General features: G+C 41.5%; 4 non-coding genes across 4 annotated transcripts; all 4 read right to left on the reverse strand.

The window, feature by feature from the left end:
- Window positions 1–5,675: 5,675 nt before the first annotated feature.
- LOC135019274 (U1 spliceosomal RNA) lies at window positions 5,676–5,839 on the reverse strand. Its single transcript, XR_010216865.1, has one exon. It is a non-coding gene; the product is annotated as a U1 spliceosomal RNA (small nuclear RNA).
- Window positions 5,840–5,989: 150 nt separating this feature from the next.
- Window positions 5,990–6,153, reverse strand: LOC135019195 (U1 spliceosomal RNA). The gene has a single exon (XR_010216788.1). It is a non-coding gene; the product is annotated as a U1 spliceosomal RNA (small nuclear RNA).
- Window positions 6,154–6,827: 674 nt separating this feature from the next.
- LOC135019381 (U1 spliceosomal RNA) lies at window positions 6,828–6,990 on the reverse strand. Its single transcript, XR_010216957.1, has one exon. It is a non-coding gene; the product is annotated as a U1 spliceosomal RNA (small nuclear RNA).
- A 152-nt stretch (window positions 6,991–7,142) lies between these two features.
- On the reverse strand, window positions 7,143–7,306 carry LOC135019545 (U1 spliceosomal RNA). Its single transcript, XR_010217093.1, has one exon. It is a non-coding gene; the product is annotated as a U1 spliceosomal RNA (small nuclear RNA).
- Window positions 7,307–13,513: the final 6,207 nt, after the last annotated feature.

The following is a 13,513-nucleotide window of genomic DNA, read 5'->3' on the forward strand; positions in this document are numbered from 1 at the left end:
ATCAGCATTTCTATTGTGTTTTGGCTGTGCCGCAACGCGGTACTTATGTGTGTAATGTTTATGTATGTTTTTTTGCTTCTTTATGTGCATCGGTCCTACAAGTACTGAAAGCTCTTCTCCCATCTCCCTTTTCTGAAAAGCCATTTAATATATGGTTCCCAGATAGGGGACATATCAGATATTGGATTTCAAAAGCATCAAATATCATACCACTTTTATTGCCATCAAAGATAAACATTGATTGTTTTCAGATATTGGCTTGAAAAAGCAGTCTTTATTGACATAAAAAAAAACATACATAAACATTGCACACATAAATACAGTGTTGCAGCACAGCCAAAACACAATACAAATGCTGACGGTATAGTACAGTTCAAGAACTACAGCACAGGCCAGTCTACACTATAAATCATGAACTGCACTATACATTTAAACTATACAATAATACAACAGTTAATAAGGCTATGGGTGTGGAGTGTAAGAGGGTGAGGGATTCACAAAACCGAAGCTTTATTGTAACACAGACACATATAAGGGGAGGGTCAATAAATAGAAAGATATCCTTTACTATAGAATGTAGTCCAATCCGACCTCTGTGCTCTTCCACAACTGAAAAACAGATAGTGTTCCCAAGCCTTCCATCCTGGAATATCTTTGGTTTTTCGCCAATGAAGAAAACAATCCCTCCCTCCAGCAGACCCTTCAACCACGATACAAGATCACAGCCAAAAGGCCGAGAAGCAACTACACTTGAGCTTAACAAAAATGGCTAAAACTTAGTGGAGGAAAGTGCAGTGCACCAAAACATAAGCTGACACAATCATGGAGAATGCGCCAGCATATATGCTCTTCTATCTATATTTTGCAAACCTGCTCTTGTCCCCTCCAGCTGCTCTATGTAGATTTAACGTCTGGCAAGGTGCATAACCCACTGACAAGCAGGCACACTCCTGCATGAGTTTTCTCTCTCACTAGCTGGATGATACACAATCATTTGCATGCGCTCCACTTCCGACACACCACCCACCCAACCACCCAGTCACCAGAGCCACCCACAAGCCAACTGGCTCCGTGATTTAATTTGCACAGTGTAGTCATCCAGGCAGCATGTCCTTCTCAATGGAAGGATCTCTGGTTCCATGGAATCTTCCGCATTGGAATGCTGCGGAACAAAAAGGATTTAAATATTCAGCTTGCTAGCATTCAATGTACCTGCGGCTTGGCTCTAGCACATGGGTCTTCATCCTGTGGCCCTCCAGCTGCTGTGAAACTACACATCCCAGCATGCCCTGCCACAGTTTTGCTATTAAGGTATGCTAAAACTGAGGCAGGGCATGCTGGGATGTGTAGTTCCACAGCAGCTGGAGGGTCGCAGGTTGAAGACCAATGTTTTAGCATGCCTGTTCTATGATGCATGTTCCATGATGTCACAATCAGCTTGGAATGGGGTGTCTAGCAGGCATTTGCTGACAGCCACTTGAGGGAGACACACATCAGGAGATGCAGCATATCGGAGGTCTTCGATGCCTTTCCAGCAAATGCACACCACCTGCTGCTGGTCTGGACACAAAACAATGCCCACAATCGAAGTCCCAAAATGCCCAACTACAGGATTCATGTAAGTAGTGAATTTAGGAATGAATTTAGAAGTAGGAAATTAAGTTAGTTCACAAGTACATTCAAATTCAGATCTAAAGACTAAACACAAAACACAAAATAAGACTCCACAGAGCAATTATCAGGTGTCTTTATCAATTGTTGCATTTAAAAAATCAAGCAATTAGGGAACACAATGTTGCGACAATGTAACCCTATTTGCAAAATAGTACTAAATAAGTTTGTCGATGTAAGACATTTGCAAAGGCGCAAACAAAACACGCTGGAAAATGCAACTGAATCTGTTTTTGGAGGTTAGAAAAGATGTAGGATCAAGTAGCTCCATGGGTAGGGTGTTTGATTAGAATTCAACAGGTTATAGGTTTGAATCCTGGGTATGATAGTTTGAGATGTTATTTAATAAAGCATGTTTATATATTAGTCACACATTGCTTACTTGTACAAATGGCATGTCACCAGTTAGTGCTAACTGCTGATATGCCATTTGCACTAAAACAAATTAAAATGGTAAAAGTTATTGTACTTTAAGTAAAAATAAAAGCTAAAATATCAATCCCAGTTTTGGATTACTTTAATGAACAAAAAAAAAATGCATATAGCAAAGGATAGTTTCAATCTGCCTACCTCTGGGTTATGGACCCAGCATGCTTCCATTACAGTACTCTGCTGCACATGTAAGTGCAAGAGATCCTGAAGCACTCACTCATCATGGGAAAGTACCAATGTGTTTCTTCATTGGTTGATGGAAGAAACATCTTACAAAAACTCTCCACATTATTGACTTTTTAAAATGTGTCTAGGAATCGTTCTAGATGAATGCTAATTAGCCTTTGTCAGTATGGACTTTTACAAAGTGTTGCTGTGGCGCAATCAGTTACTGTGTAAGGCTATTAACCAAAAGGTTGGTGGTTCAATCCCACCCAGGGACGTTATTGACCTTGTTATCAGATTTTGGTGATCTTTATGTAGACAAGTCAAAATTTCAAACCCCCTCTTATGGTGTAGGGTACCTGGCCTTCTCTGATGTAATCAGAGTTAGATTTGATTCAGTGATTTTATAAAAACAGCTAGGAAGCACAATTTAGCAGTGGGTTGCAGAGAAAAAGAAATATGCTGGCAAAAAAATCCAATTGAGTGATTAAACAGCTCTTCATTTTCTGGCTTTATTTTTATGCTAACAAATTTGTTCTCTGAAAAGTGTCCACAAAGCCAAGTTTCTGATTAACACCTTTGTAGGGATGGTTTTTAACCTATTACTAAATTAAACTTGCTTCATTGGAAAGGCAGCAAGATGCATCCTCATTTCAATATCTACTGAAATAATACAGGTTGACACCAGGAAACATTAACGCCACTGCATCCTTTGTGCTTTCTCATGTGGAAGTCTGTTTAATGTGAAAACAAGGTGATATCTAATTAGCACACAGGTAAGGAATTAAGAAAATCTTTATTTAAGGGTGAAGATGTTTCTCACAAAATCGTTGCCCCAATGCATCATTGAAATTCAAGCTGGAAAGATGATTTTAATATATCACTTGTACATTTTGTATTGCTCTTCTGGTGACAATGTAGTTTGTTTTTGTCAATTACCATTTTAATAATCGGGTAAAGAAAATTAAGTGGATTTTTGAAAGAAAACAATACTGTCAATATACTATTAAAACAAATGAAAATGGTAAAAGTTATTGTACTTTAAGTAAAAATAAAAGAGCAAAAATATCAATCCCAGTTTTGGATTACTTTAATTAACAAAAAAAAAACGCATATAGCAGAGGATAGTTTCAATCTGCCTACCTCTGTGCTATGGACCCAGCATGCTTCCATTACAGTACTCTGCTGCACATGTAATTGCAAGAGATCCTGAAGCACTCACTCATCATGGGAAAGTACCAATGTGTTTCTTCATTGGTTGATGGAAGAAACATCTTACAAAAACTCTCCACATTATTGACTTTTTAAAATGTGTCTAGGAATCGTTCTAGATGAATGCTAATTAGCCTTTGTCAGTATATACTTTTGCAAAGTGTCGCTGTGGCGCAATCAGTTAGTGTGTACGGCTATTAACCAAAAGGTTGGTGGTTCAATCCCACCCAGGGATGTAATTGACCTTGTTATCAGATTTTGGTGATCTTTAAGTAGACAAGTCAAAATTTCAAAAACCCCTGTTATGGTGTAGGGTACCTGGCCTTCTCTGATGTAATCAGAGTTAGATTTGATTCAGTGATTTTATAAAAACAGCTAGGAAGCACAATTTAGCAGTGGTTTGCAGAGAAAAAGAAATATGCTGGCAAAAAAATCCAATTGAGTGATTAAACAGCTCTTCATTTTCTGGCTTTATTTTTATGCTAACAAATTTGTTCTCTGAAAAGTGTCCACAAAGCCAAGTATCTGATTAACATCTTTGTAGGGATGGTTTTTCACCTATTACTAAATTAAACTTGCTTTATTGGAAAGGCAGCAAGATGCATCCTCATTTCAATATCTCCTGAAATAATACAGGTTGACACCAGGAAACATTAACGCCACTGCATCCTTGCTGCTTTCTCATGTGGAAGTCTGTTTAATGTGAAAACAAGGTGATATCTAATTAGCACACAGGTAAGGAATTAAGAAAATCTTTATTTAAGGGTGAAGATGTTTCTCACAAAATCGTTGCCCCAATGCATCATTGAAATTCAAGCTGGAAAGATGATTTTAATATATCACTTGTACATTTTGTATTGCTCTTCTGGTGACAATGTAGTTTGTTTTTGTCAATTACCATTTTAATAATAGGGTAAAGAAAATTAAGTGGATTTTTGAAAGAAAACAATACTGTCAATATACTATTAAAACAAATTAAAATGGTAAAAGCTATTGTACTTTAAGTAAAAATAAAAGAGCAAAAATATCAATCCCAGTTTTGGATTACTTTAATTAACAAAAAAAAATGCATATAGCAGAGGATAGTTTCAATCTGCCTACCTCTGGGTTAAGGGGCCCAGCATGCTTCCATTGCAGTACTCTGCTGCACATTTAAGTGCAAGAGATCCTGAAGCACTCACTCATCATGGGAAAGTACCAATGCGTTTCTTCATTGGTTGATGGAAGAAACATCTTACAAAAACTCTCCAGATTATTGACTTTTTAAAGTTTTCTAGGAAACGTTCTAGATGAATGCTTATTAGCCTTTGTCAGTATGTACTTTTGCAAAGTGTCTCGGTTGTGCAATCGGTTAGTGTGTTTGGTTATTAACCAAAGGGTTGGTGGTTCAATCCCACCCAGGGACGTAATTGACCTTGTTATCAGATTTTGGTGATATTTAAGTAGACAAGTCAAAATTTCAAACCCCCTCTTATGGTGTAGGGTACCTGGCCTACTCTGATGTAATCAGAGTTAGATTTGATTAAGTGATTTTATAAAAGAACAGCTAGGAAGCACAACTTAGCAGTGGGTTGCAGAGAAAAAGAAATACGCTTGCAGAAAAATCCAATTGAGTGATTAAACAGCTCTTCATTTTCTGGCTTTATTTTTATGCTAACTAATTTGTTCTCTGAAAAGTGTCCACAAAGCCAAGTATCTGATTAACACCTTTGTAGGGATGGTTTTTCACCTATTACTAAATTAAACTTGCTTCATTGGAAAGGCAGCAAGTGATGTCATCCAAGCAGTGGGTCAAAGTTGGCTTCAACCCTCGTCTGCTTATGAAAAGAGAAAAGGGATATGCAGGGCATGGCGGCCTTTTGCGACGCTTGGATGACCCCTAGTTCGCATTAAACACCCCCACCCTCCTTCGGTGTGGGGCTCATGTTGGCCATGCCCCAGCCCCTGAAGCATTCAAGCTGATTTCTTGCAGCAGCTGGGTACTGTAACAGCTCCAGAGCTGCTCTGTAAGGCAAGTAAAAGGGTGTGGGCCCTGCAGCACTACCTGTAGTTTGCATTGTGCATTGGAAGGCACAAAGTAAGCAGACGGGAGGAGAAGTCAGGATAGTGCACAAGGTTATAGAAGGGAGGGGCTCAAGAAAAGAGAAGTGGAAACAGACAGCATACTAGGCTGGAGAGAGACCTGAGACAAAGAGATCTGAATTATACGAGAGCCGTCCAGGGGAAACACAAATTATGCAGTCAAGTTTCCCACATTTGGGGAAATCGCAAGGGGCAGCACACCCAGAGTGCAATGGGTGAGCCTTGCCCTGGGAGAAGCACCTTCATGATCATAGTATCTCACCTGGCAGGTTAGTAGGAGTTGGGCTAGAGCTGGGGAGGGTCGCTGCTCGGGCACTACCTTTCAAGTGAAGGAGATCCAACTGAGGCAGCACAAGGGAACTCTCAAAAGAAGAACAAGGCTAGAGGAAGATCTGAGACAAAGAAATCTGACTTTACCAGAGCTGACCAGAGGAAAGCACAAACACAGTCCACCACTACCACAAATAATGCAGTCGAGTTTCCCACATTTGGGGAAATCACAGGGGTCAGCATACCCAAAATGCAATGAATGAACCTCACCCTGGGAAAACAATCTTCATGACAATAGTATCTCCTATGCAAAATAAGTATGATTTGGGATAGGGCTGGGGAGGGCCGCTGCTCAGGCACATCTCTGTCAAGTAAAGGAGATTCAACTGAGGCAGCACAAGGGAACTCTCATCTGGGGACAACAACTGCAGGGAGAACACATATTTTCAGATGAACATGGGGTGGCAGAAGGCTGCCTAATACTGAAGCACCCCCAAACAACAAACCAAATGCAACAACTAGTGCAAGCATTCCTGGGGGATGGCCTGCAGCAGATGGATTTGAATATGGTGATGTCATCCAAGCAGTGGGTCAAAGTTGGCTTCAACCCTCGTCTGCATATGAAAAGAGAAAAGGAGCGTGCAGGGCATGGAGGCCTTTTGTGGTGCTTGGATGACCCCTAGTTCGCATTAAGCACCCCCACCCTCCTTCGGTGTGGGGCTCATGTTGGCCATTCCCCAGCCCCTGAAGCATTCAAGCTGATTTCTTGCAGCAGCTGGGCACTGTAACAGCTCCAGAGCTGCTCTGAAAAGCAAGTAAAAGGGTGTGGGCCCTGCAGCACTACCCGTAGTTTGCATTGTGCATTGGGAGGCACAAAGTAAGCAGACGGGAGGAGAAGTCAGGATAGTGCACAAGGGTATAGAAGGGAGGGGCTCAAGAAAAAAGAAGTGGAACCAGACAGCAAACTAGGCTGGAGAGAGACCTGAGACAAAGAGATCTGAATTACATGAGAGCCGACCAGGGAAAACTCAAATTATGCAGTCAAGTTTCCCACATTTGGGGAAATCGCAGGGGCAGCACACCCAGAGTGCAATGGGTGAGCCTTGCCCTGGGAGAAGCAACTTCATGATCATAGTATCTCACCTGGCAGGTAAGTAGGAGTTGGGCTAGAGCTGGGGAGGGTCGCTGCTCGGGCACCCCCCTGTCAAGTGAAGGAGATCCAACTGAGGCAGCACAAGGGAACTCTCGAAAGAAGAACAAGGCTAGAGGAAGATCTGAGACAAAGAAATCTGAATTTTACCAGAGCTGACCAGAGGAAAGCACAAACACAGTCCCCCACTACCACAAATAATGCAGTCGAGTTTCCCACATTTGGGGAAATCACAGGGGTCAGCATACCCAGAATGCAATGAATGAACCTAACCCTGGGAGAACAATCTTCATGACCATGGTATCTCCTATGCAAAATAAGTATGATTTGGGATAGGGCTGGGGAGGGCCGTTGCTCAGGCACATCTCTGTCAAGTAAGTTGCATTTGATTTGTTGTTTGGGGGTGCTTCAGTATTAGGCAGCCTTCTGCCCTACCATGTTCATCTGAAAATATGTGTTCTCCCTGCAGTTGTTGTCCCCAGATGAGAGTTCCCTTGTGCTGCCTCAGTTGAATCTCCTTTTGGAGAAGACCTCAATAAGATTGTAGCTGATCTGGCTACTGCTAAAACAGCTTGCCTACCTAGTATGACTCCTACCACGCAGAAGGCTAAAAGTACTTTTCTTGGCCCTTTCATCCTCCAGGTAAAGCGTACCCAAGGTCAGGCATACCCAAAGCAAGCTCATGTTTCCAGACCTGCCAAGCCCAGACTGAAGCAATCCTGGGCTGCCCATCAGCCTGCTTCCAAAACGGACAAGCCTGCCGCATGACGGTGCAGGCCTCCCTCTGGGGGATCCCAGGGTGGGGGGCCCGACTTCTAGGTTTGGCAAAGAAAGGTATAATTCTAAGCTAGAGAATTCTGTTTGGAGCTCACCTTGTACTTTGTGAAGAAATAATCAGCATTGTGGCTGAGCAGATACATGTAGTGTGTGGCTGCAAACTGCATGGATCTGCTGCGTTGTAATGCTGATTCTTTTTTTTTGCAAAGTACCAATAGCTTCATATAATGTTCACAATTTTTATGCAGGATCAAATAGCTCAATAGGTAGGGTGTTTGATTAGAATTCAACAGGTTATAGGTTTGAATCCTGGGTATGGTAGTTTGAGATGTGTTATTTAATAAAGTATGTTGTTCTGACTGCCGGCATCCTATCACCTGGAATATCATACTAAATAAATGGAGTTGATCAAATTTTTTTTTTTTAACTAGGGACAATTTCCAGATACTTCTCTTTATAACTGAGATTGCCCCCTGGAACTTCACATCAGTTGACAACTATGCATGAGTGGGCAGTGCTTGCCCTGGATCTGTCCACCCATTTATGTGCCGCCATAAAATAAAGCATGACTAACAGTTATCCTGGGCGTACACTACACAATTATCTGTCAGGCTATCTATCCAGTCTGGATGGATGGAATGAAAATCTGGTAATGTATAGGAGCAAATGTCAATTAACCATTTGCTCCCAAACACTAGAAAAGTGGTCAAAAATGGTCATTACACAAATTGGTTAAACCCAAAATTTAACCAATTTGTTTAGGGGACCATTTTTGTCCATTTTTTAGTGTTTGAGAGTAAATCGTTGATGGTCATTTGCTCACATAGATAACCGGATTTCTATTCCAACCAGCCAGTGTTGGAGAGATGGTCTGCCAGATTACATAATGCATACCAGAGCCATAACTAGACTTTTTGGTGCCCTGTGACAGAGAATTATATGCCCTCCCCCCCATTTTTGCAATATGGACAAAAGGCGCATGCCTTGTGGGGAAGGGGCATAACAAGATTGGTCTCAGAGAAAGCACATGAGATATGAAGATATATCTAGTATACTTGACACTCAATGGTTTGTGGTTTTGCAGGGGTGCCCTCCTTAAATGCATATACAGTCACACATGGCATGTTTGTGTAAATGGCATATCAGCAGTCAGCACTAACTGGTGACATGCCATTTGTACAAGTAAGCCATGTGTGACTAATATATAAACATACTTTATTAAATAACACCTCAAACTATCATACCCAGGATTCAAACCTATAACCTGTTAAATTCTAATCAAACACCCTACCCATTGAGCTACTTGATCCTGCATCTATTCTAACCTCCAAAAACAGATTCAGTTGCATTTTCCAGCGTGTTTTGTTTGCGCCTTTGCAAATGTCTTACATCGACAAACTTATTTAGTACTATTTTGCAAATAGGGTTACATTGTCGCAACATTGTGTTCCCTAATTGCTTGATTTTTTAAATGCAAAAATTGATAAAGACACCTGATAATTGCTCTGTGGAGTCTTCTTTTGTGTCTACTTCTTATCTACATTTAATTCCCTACCTATAATCAAGGCATTTTTAAATGCTGGGTGCTGCCAGGACGTGAGGCCTACCTAGTCTTTAGATCTGAATTTGAATGTACTTGTGAACTAACTTAATTTCCTACTTCTAAATTCATTCCTAAATTCACTACTTACATTAATCCTGTAGTTGGGCATTTTGAGCCTTCAATTGTGGGCATTGTTTTGTGTCCAGACCAGCAGCTGGTGGTGTGCATTTGCTGGAAAGGCATCGAAGACCTCCGATATGCTGCATCTCCTGATGTGTGTCTGCCTCAAGTGGCTGTCAGCAAATGCATGCTAGACACCCCATTCCAAGCTGATTGTGACATCACGGAACATGCATCATAGAACAGGCATGCTAGAACATGGGTCTTCAACCTGCGACCCTCCAGCTGCTGTGGAACTACATATCCCAGCATGCCCTGCCTCAGTTTTAGCATACCTTAAAAGCAAAACTGTAGCAGGGCATGCTGGGATGTGTAGTTTCACAGCAGCTGGAGGGCAACAGGATGAAGACCCATGTGCTAGAACCAAACCGCAGGTACATTGAATGCTAGCAAGCTGAATGTTTAAATCCTTTTTGTTCCGCAGCATTCCAATGCGGAAGATTCCATGGAACCAGAGATTATTCCATTGAGAAGGACATGCTGCCTGGATGACTGCACTGTGCAAATTAAATCACGGAGCCAGTTGGCTTGTGGGTGGCTCTGGTGACTGGGTGGTTGGGTGGGCGGTGTGTCGGAGGTGGAGCACATGCAAATGAATGTGTATCATCCAGCTAGTGAGAGAGAAAACTCATGCAGGAGTGTGCCTGCTTGTCAGTGAGTTATGCACCTTGCCAGACGTCAAATCTACATGGAGCAACTGGAGGGGACAAGAGCAGGTTTGGAAAATATAGACAGAAGAGCATATATGCTGGCGCATTCTCCATGATTGTGTCAGCTTATGTTTTGGTGCACTGCACTTTCACTAAGTTTTAGCCATTTTGTTTAAACGCAAGTGTAGTTGCTTCTCGCTCTTTTGGCTGTGATATTGTATTGTGGTTGAAGAGTCTGCTGGAGGGATTGTTTTCTTCATTGGCGAGAGACTGAAGATATTCCAGGATGGAAGGCTTGGGAACACTATCCGTTTTTCAGTTGTGGAAGAGTTGAAAGACCGGATTGGACTACATTCTATAGTAAAGGGTATCTTTGTATTTATTAATCCTCCCTTTATATGTGTCTGTCTTTCAATAAAGCTTTGGGCTTGTGATTCCGTCACCCTCTTACACTCCACACCCATAGCCTTATTAACTATTGTATTGTTTAAATGTATAGTGCAGTTCATGATTTATAGTGTAGGCTGACCTGTGCTGTAGTTCTTGAACTGTACTATACCGACAGCATTTGTATTGTGTTTTGGCTGTGCTGCAACACAGTACTTATGTGTGTAATGTTTATGTATGTTTTTTTGCTTCTTTATGTCAATAAAGACTGCTTTTTCAATCCAATATCTGAAAACAATCAATGTTTATCTTTGATGGCAATAGAAGTGGTATGATATTTGCTGCTTTTGAAAGGCAATATCTGATATGTCCCCTATCTGGGAACCATATATTAAATGGCTTTTCAGAAAAGGGAGATGGGAGAAGAGCTTTCAGTACTTGTAGGACCGATGCACATTTCCTATTCTAGCCTCCAAAAACAGATTCAGTAGCATTTTCCAGCGTGTTTTGGATGCGCCTTTGCAAATGTCTTACATCGACAAACTTATTTAGTACTATTTTGCAAATAGGGTTACATTGTTGCAACATTGTGTTCCCTAATTGCTTGATTTTTTAAATGCAACAATTGATAAAAACACCTGATAACTGCTCTGCGGAGTCTTATTTTGTGTCTACTTCTTATCTACATTTAATTCCGTACCTCTAATCAAGGCATTTTTAAATGCTGGCGGCTGCCAGGACGTGAGGCCTACCTAGACTTTAGATCTGAATTTGAATGTACTTGTGAACTAACTTAATTTCCTACTTCTAAATTCATTCCTAAATTCACTACTTACATGAATCCTGTAGTTGGGCATTTTGGGACTTCGATTGTGGGCATTGTTTTGTGTCCAGACCAGCAGCAGGTGGTGTGCATTTGCTGGAAAGGCATCGAAGACCTCCGATATGCTGCATCTCCTGATGTGTGTCTCCCTCAAGTGGCTGTCAGCAAATGCCTGCTAGACACCCCATTCCAAGCTGATTGTGACATCACGGAACATGCATCATAGAACAGGCATGCTAAAACATGGGTCTTCAACCTGCGACCCTCCAGCTGCTGTGGAACTACACATCCCAGCATGCCCTGCCTCAGTTTTAGCATACCTTATAGCAAAACTGTGGCAGGGCATGCTGGGATGTGTAGTTTCACAGCAGCTGGAGGGCCACAGGATGAAGACCCATGTGCTAGAGCCAAGCCGCAGGTACATTGAATGCTAGCAAGCTGAATATTTAAATCCTTTTTGTTCCGCAGCATTCCAATGCGGAAGATTCCATGGAACCAGAGATCCTTCCATTGAGAAGGACATGCTACCTGGATGACTACACTGTGCAAATTAAATCACGGAGCCAGTTGGTTTGTGGGTGGCTCTGGTGACTGGGTGGTTGGGTGGGTGGTGTGTCGGAGGTGGAGCACATGCAAATGATTGTGTATCATCCAGCTAGTGAGAGTGAAAACTCATGCAGGAGTGTGCCTGCTTGTCAGTGGGTTATGCACCTTGCCAGACGTTAAATCTACATAGAGCAGCTGGAGGGGACAAGAGCATGTTTGCAAAATATAGATAGAAGAGCATATATGCTGGCGCATTCTCCATGATTGTGTCAGCTTATGTTTTGGTGCACTGCACTTTCCTCCACTAAGTTTTAGCCATTTTTGTTAAGCTCAAGTGTAGTTGCTTCTCGGCCTTTTGGCTGTGATCTTGTATTGTGGTTGAAGGGTCTGCTGGAGGGAGGGATTGCTTTCTTCATTGGCGAAAGACCAAAGATATTCCAGGATGGAAGGCTTGGGAACACTATCCGTTTTTCAATTGTGGAAGAGTTGAAAGACCGGATTGGACTACATTCTATAGTAAAGGATGTCTTTCTATTTATTAATCCTCCCCTTATATGTGTCAGTCTTTCAATAAAGCTTCGGGCTTGTGATTCCCTCACCCTCTTACACTCCACACCCATAGCCTTATTAACTGTTGTATTATTGTACAGTTTAAATGTATAGTGCAGTTCATGATTTATAGTGTAGGCTGGCCTGTGCTGTAGTTCTTGAACTGTACTATACCATCAGCATTTCTATTGTGTTTTGGCTGTGCCGCAACGCGGTACTTATGTGTGTAATGTTTATGTATGTTTTTTTGCTTCTTTATGTGCATCGGTCCTACAAGTACTGAAAGCTCTTCTCCCATCTCCCTTTTCTGAAAAGCCATTTAATATATGGTTCCCAGATAGGGGACATATCAGATATTGGATTTCAAAAGCATCAAATATCATACCACTTTTATTGCCATCAAAGATAAACATTGATTGTTTTCAGATATTGGCTTGAAAAAGCAGTCTTTATTGACATAAAAAAAACATACATAAACATTGCACACATAAATACAGTGTTGCAGCACAGCGAAAACACAATACAAATGCTGACGGTATAGTACAGTTCAAGAACTACAGCACAGGCCAGTCTACACTATAAATCATGAACTGCACTATACATTTAAACTATACAATAATACAACAGTTAATAAGGCTATGGGTGTGGAGTGTAAGAGGGTGAGGGATTCACAAAACCGAAGCTTTATTGTAACACAGACACATATAAGGGGAGGGTCAATAAATAGAAAGATATCCTTTACTATAGAATGTAGTCCAATCCGACCTCTGTGCTCTTCCACAACTGAAAAACAGATAGTGTTCCCAAGCCTTCCATCCTGGAATATCTTTGGTCTTTCGCCAATGAAGAAAACAATCCCTCCCTCCAGCAGACCCTTCAACCACGATACAAGATCACAGCCAAAAGGCCGAGAAGCAACTACACTTGAGCTTAACAAAAATGGCTAAAACTTAGTGGAGGAAAGTGCAGTGCACCAAAACATAAGCTGACACAATCATGGAGAATGCGCCAGCATATATGCTCTTCTATCTATATTTTGCAAACCTGCTCTTGTCCCCTCCAGCTGCTCTATGTAG

The sequence above is a fragment of the Pseudophryne corroboree genome, unplaced genomic scaffold, assembly GCF_028390025.1.
Source record: "Pseudophryne corroboree isolate aPseCor3 unplaced genomic scaffold, aPseCor3.hap2 scaffold_334, whole genome shotgun sequence".
Classification (NCBI taxonomy): Eukaryota; Metazoa; Chordata; class Amphibia; order Anura; family Myobatrachidae; genus Pseudophryne; species Pseudophryne corroboree.